The following is a 5,495-nucleotide window of genomic DNA, read 5'->3' on the forward strand; positions in this document are numbered from 1 at the left end:
CATCTCCGTTCAATCCTATGAATGCGCACCTTGCGCTGATTTTTGTTTTCTTTGCCAAATTTTGCTTCATCAGGTGTGCAATAGTCAGCATAAATTTCCTCAGGGATTTCAAACGCAGTCATAACCTCAGGTTTCTTTCCTCCTTTCTGCGGCTTCTTACCGTCTGCCATATTCTTCAGTTGAGGAATTTGAACACACTACACCACGACACTACAAAGACGACGTGCATCTGTTGGCATAAGTGAACATCGCCGACACTTTTTTTGTCCCAAACTATACCGACACACAGTATATTAGTGTTATATAATCTTGTCACACATTATCTGTCGCCATAGGTCACAAAAACACCGATGAAATTTCTGTCGCCAAATAGAGGTATTACCTACTGTTTGTGTGTCGCCGATTCGTGGGGACATAAAAAGTGTCGGCGTTGTTTGTTACAGGCCACGTCCGAAAAATATGGCGCGGAAAGAGAGGCACGACGCGCGCCACGCGAAATACCCGATTCGCACGAGAACGTGAAAAAAAAACCACGTGACCACCCGACCCGAGTCCCCGACCTGTTCGATCCCCAATCTCACCTCTCTCTTTCTCTCGCCACCTACACACCCTAAACCTAACCCGACCGCGCCGCCGCCCCCGACCTGCGCGCCGCCACCGCCACCCCCTCGCCGTTCCCCTCGCACCACCACATCTCGGACCCCGGCCTCCCTTCCCTTCGTCCGCAGTAGCAGCAGCGCCGTCTGCAACAGAGGAGCACCGTTCGCCGCCGAGGAACAGCAGCGCCATCCGCCACCAAGGATCAGCCGCGCGCCGGGAACGGCAGCACCATACGCCGGAGGATCCGCCGCACCGACTGCTGCTGAGGAACCCCTGTCGTTCTTCTTCCTCCATCGGTGACCCCTGTCCCTGTTGACTCCCCTTGCCTCCAGATCTCAACAAGTAAGATGCGATTTTTTTTCCTTACCTATCTTCTCGTATGCTGATATATGTAGTTCACATTTTAGTGTGAATGGCTTATAACCTGATGGCATGCTTTCGTGATTTTGTTTTTCAATTTATGAATTATATAGTTGCAGATTTGCTTGTATGAATCTTACTGGTTGTGATATGTTAATGCTTAGTGAACTGGTAGTTCATCACAGATAGATCCCTTGCTTGCAGATAGTTCTTCCGCTGCAGCTTCTCTTTGAGAAGTTTTATTGTTAACACTTTCAGCAGCTACATAAATATGGTGTATTCCATGTTTGCCAAGAGAAACCATATCTCCCTAGTGGCACTAAAATCATCAGAGTTCATCTGTGAACTATCTCTTCTCTTCCAACTTCTGTAACGGGTGGCCTGCACAATTTTTCTCACACATAGCATTCTTTCTTTGAGCCTTGATGCTACTTGTGAGCTTTCATTCAGTTTCTTCTGCTCCTTTAACTGTGCAAGAAATAGTACTGTAAAACATACTTCAATTCTTAGTGATGGACTACTGGTTTTTTTGTTTGATTTGTCAAACCCTACAACAACAACAACAACAACAAAGCCTTTAGTCCCAAACAAGTTGGGGTAGGCTAGAGGTGAAACCCATAAGATCTGGCAACCAACTCATGGCTCTGGCACATGGATAGCACGCTTCCACGCACCCCTGTCCATAGCTAGCCCTTTGTCGATACTCCAATCCTTCAGGTCTCTCTTAACGGACTCCTCCCAATTTGTCAAACCCTCAAGTTCAATTTTTGCTAGGAACACAGTTGGCTCTTATAAGCATGCAAGCAAACCAATAACGGGAACTCTGCAAATATTTTACCATCCCTGACTAATTAACCATTTGACATATGGTAGATATATCACCGTAATTACTTACAATTTTTGTTCTGTAATGTAATCTTGGCTAAGATTAATATCAGTACACATTATTGGGTTTTTTCCTATTCCGTGCACATTTTTGTGGTCTTTGGAATAGTATAAAATATCTGAAATGTTGTCATTGGGCTCACTGTGAGATGTGTATTAGATGCTCCAAATTGGATTTTGTAATCTCATCTTCCTTCTTCATGGTCGTTTACTGTCTACATGTTGGAGGTCTCTGAGTTAACAAAACCTGTTGATACCCCTGAACTGTTGTATCCTATATAAGCTGCTACTCCATGTATATATATACAACTACTGTATCGTAAGCTGCTCAGACAATTTTTATCCCATGTGATGTGCTTCATGTGTCTAACTGTACGTGTGCTTTTATTAATTCCAGGATTTGGTGGTTATATATGCTTATTTATAAGAGCCTCTTTGGTGGGTTGGCTTGATAACAAGTAAGCTCCTTCCTCTTTGCTCTGTTTTATTTCTCTAGGTACCTAATTTTGCACCGTCGATATTTCTGAATTCTCTCATCACATTAGCAAGTGATTTCCTCATGGATGTTTGTATAGGAGCTTGCTATTGCTTCCATAGTGGTTTGCTCTATTGGTCAAGTTAGTGTTGCTCCCTGTGCAGTGCAGGAGAACAATACCCCTGGAGATGCGCGGAGTAGGCTATGTCATCCTATGACCACAACGATTGGCTGCTACTCAAGACGAGAGGTGATATTTTTAAATATTCGATTCTTCAATTGTCGTTTCAAATCCTTGGACTGGTGGCTGGGATTGTATTAGTTATTTGGAGCGACCTACTTGTGCCCAAGTCCAATTAGTAAGTTGAATATAGCCCTCTTGTTCTAACCAGGTGCAGTTGAACTGGATGTTTTTGATCCACTGCTTACTCTTGTTTTTTCTACAAAAAATCTAAGCCTTGGAAAGTGGCATGTTAATTCTACATTAGTCGCTAGTTCTATGCACACACAATACTTATTTGGGAATGAAAACTGTAGCGCTTTAGCAAGAAAGGCTGATTAAGCTAATCTGGTCTCCCTCTATGTACTTGTCAGGGCTCATTAATAGCATGGTTCTGCTCACTGAAATAGGAGAGATGCTGAACAAGACAGATGAAGAACAAATGGCCAAGTACACTTGCTGGAAGATTGATGAAACAGAGAGCACAGGTAAAAAGTTAGACTTGAGTAATAGTTCAAGTCAGCTCAAAGTACTACTTCCACAACCGCAAATTATAAATTTTAGAAGTACGAATGAAGGCATAAAAATTAACACAGATTGCTAGTTTAGGTCTTCAATGATTTCCGAACAGATTGAAACTGTAAGCCTCGATGAATTCACGGTCCACACGTGTTTTAAGAAGCATTTTAAAGGAAATTGCAATTGAATCCATATGCAACTACGTGTAGATATATTTGCTGCTATTAGTACAATTTTTTCCTATCCAAAGGTCTTCTATTATTTCGATACCCATCATATGTGAAAATCTGTGGTGATAAAAGAAACATGTCTACAGTCTGATGTAATGGTAGGCATGATTTTATTTTGAGTTTTGCATATATTTATCCTAGCAATTACTCATAGTTGACATCTGGTAATATATGTTTTACTCGATCGAGCTCCTAGATGCCTAACTAGAGCACATTTGTTGTCTCGAAAAACAAGATGTATGTGCAAGCATATGTTCTTTGAAATTGCTTTGTTTTCATCAAGTGCACTCTTGCTACTACATATATGACTTTTGGTACATGTATATGTACAAGTGCATATCTGATTGTTTGCTGATGGAGGAACTTCAAATGCAAATCCCTAAAATTACAATAAGAACCTTATTCCTGATGCCGTATAACAGATCTGATTGCTTATCAATGAGTGCATAACTTTTCAGAGTGAGCCATGTGATATGCTATGTGCTAGCCCGTCTCTGGTTGATGTTCTGAGAACGGTATCTTTTGTAATCTATTGGCAACGCATCTACTTTCTAGATCTTTAGGATCGGAAACTCTCATTTTCTAAAGATTGCTCAAATATACGAGTTCTTTTGCAGAGACAGATGGCAAAGCGTAGCAAGGCCACAAGTTGATCTAAGATGTTTTGGTGATTGCTTCATTCATAACATGGTTGACACATTTTGTTCACATGGAAGTTAATGTTGATTTGGCGATCAAAGACTTGGTCTCTTTTTAATGGTAAAAAAAGGAGACTTGGGCTCTTCCTTGATATTTTTTAGTAGTCATAGATGTTCTAGTGATTGAACAATTGGTCTCATAGGAACTTGGCCACTACATTTTGTAGCAGACCATTGTTTGAATGCCAACTTATGTATATCCTTAATTGTTGGAGCTAAATTCAGTGAAGAAAACTAATGAATCTTCTATATATGTTGAATGGTATCTTGTGCATTGATCAATGGTGTCTTGTGATGAATAGAAGAGTGTAATTGTTTGAATATGCATTGGGTACTGAACATGCATTCAGTATTATGAATTTAATTTCATATTAATATATGGTGAATTTACATTTGTGCTGAAGTGTAGACACTGGCAGCAAGTGTGTCGGTGATAGTATTAACATCGCATAATCTGTTGGTGTAGCACAATGTCGGATGAACTGTCGGTATATCTATGGACGTTGCACAATCTGTCGCCATAGCACAGTGTTAGATGAACTGTCGGCAAAGCATTGTCTGTCGGTGTAAAAATGTCTGTCGGCGAAGTTCTCACCAACATTGTCACACTATCTGTCGGCATAGATTTATCTGTCGGGGAAGACCTTTCCCGCAGGACTATAGGCGTCAGCTCCTTTCTGTCGGTAAAGATCTTTCCCAATAGTAAATGTGTCGCCTTAATGGACCTATGCCGACAGATTGTTTGACGCTGCTTTGAGTGTCGTGGTGTAGTGACAATCGAGTTCTCTGAAGAAGTATGCAGTTTTTCTTCGAGGAACACTGCAAATGAGTTAAGTTGATGAGAACCTAGTGATTCAGCAGCAGACATGAGTACCTGTGAACAGAGTACAGGTGCGAGGAATTTGGAGAGGTCATATGCGTTCTCAGAAGGTTTTTCGAAAAGAACAAGTTTTGAGGAATTTGACCAGATGAGCCTTGAAGAATTTCACTAAGCATTTTTTGTCTTAGGTTCCAGAGTTGTACAGATCGAAGATCCACACAATTGAGGAATCTTGAAGGAAAAAGATGCTTAGAGAAACTAATCAAGAGCATATAACGTGTGAGGTGTTCATATGTGTGAAGATTTGAAGAATAAACACCTTTGAAGATTTTCAGGAAAGCTTGAGAATCAAAGTGAGTAATAAAAGTAACTTTTAATTACCCGAAGCGAAGAACACGACGAACTGAGAAGAACAGATGAGAAGTTCGTCAGTTCAGATCTCCCACGCCCTAACTTGGCAGAGGAAGACAGCTACGGCGGCGGTGGAGTGAATATTTCCCCGGTCGGCGTGAGTATGACGGCGACGAGGTCGAGGCAGCGAAGCTCTTCCTCACCGGCGACGATGGAGTAGCGGCGGCGCTAGGGTTTGAGGAGCTCGATCGAGAGAGAGAATGGTCGAGCGGAGTAAATGAAGTGAGGAAGGGGAGAGGGGTATTTATAGACATGGTGAAAAACTGTTCCCCTGAAG

At 41.7% G+C, this 5,495-nt stretch overlaps 1 long non-coding RNA gene across 2 annotated transcripts; it reads left to right on the forward strand.

Moving 5' to 3' along the window:
- Positions 1-611: 611 nt before the first annotated feature.
- LOC119309177 lies at positions 612-4,269 on the forward strand. Of its 2 annotated transcripts, XR_005150381.1 has the most exons (6): positions 612-942; positions 2,243-2,303; positions 2,485-2,570; positions 2,915-3,028; positions 3,748-3,804; positions 3,907-4,269. It is a non-coding gene; the product is annotated as an uncharacterized LOC119309177 (long non-coding RNA). The 2 variants fall into 2 exon arrangements; XR_005150380.1 differs by lacking the exon at positions 3,748-3,804.
- The last annotated feature ends 1,226 nt before the right edge of the window (positions 4,270-5,495 follow it).

Source organism: Triticum dicoccoides, chromosome 1B (assembly GCF_002162155.2).
Source record: "Triticum dicoccoides isolate Atlit2015 ecotype Zavitan chromosome 1B, WEW_v2.0, whole genome shotgun sequence".
Taxonomy (NCBI): domain Eukaryota; kingdom Viridiplantae; phylum Streptophyta; class Magnoliopsida; order Poales; family Poaceae; genus Triticum; species Triticum dicoccoides.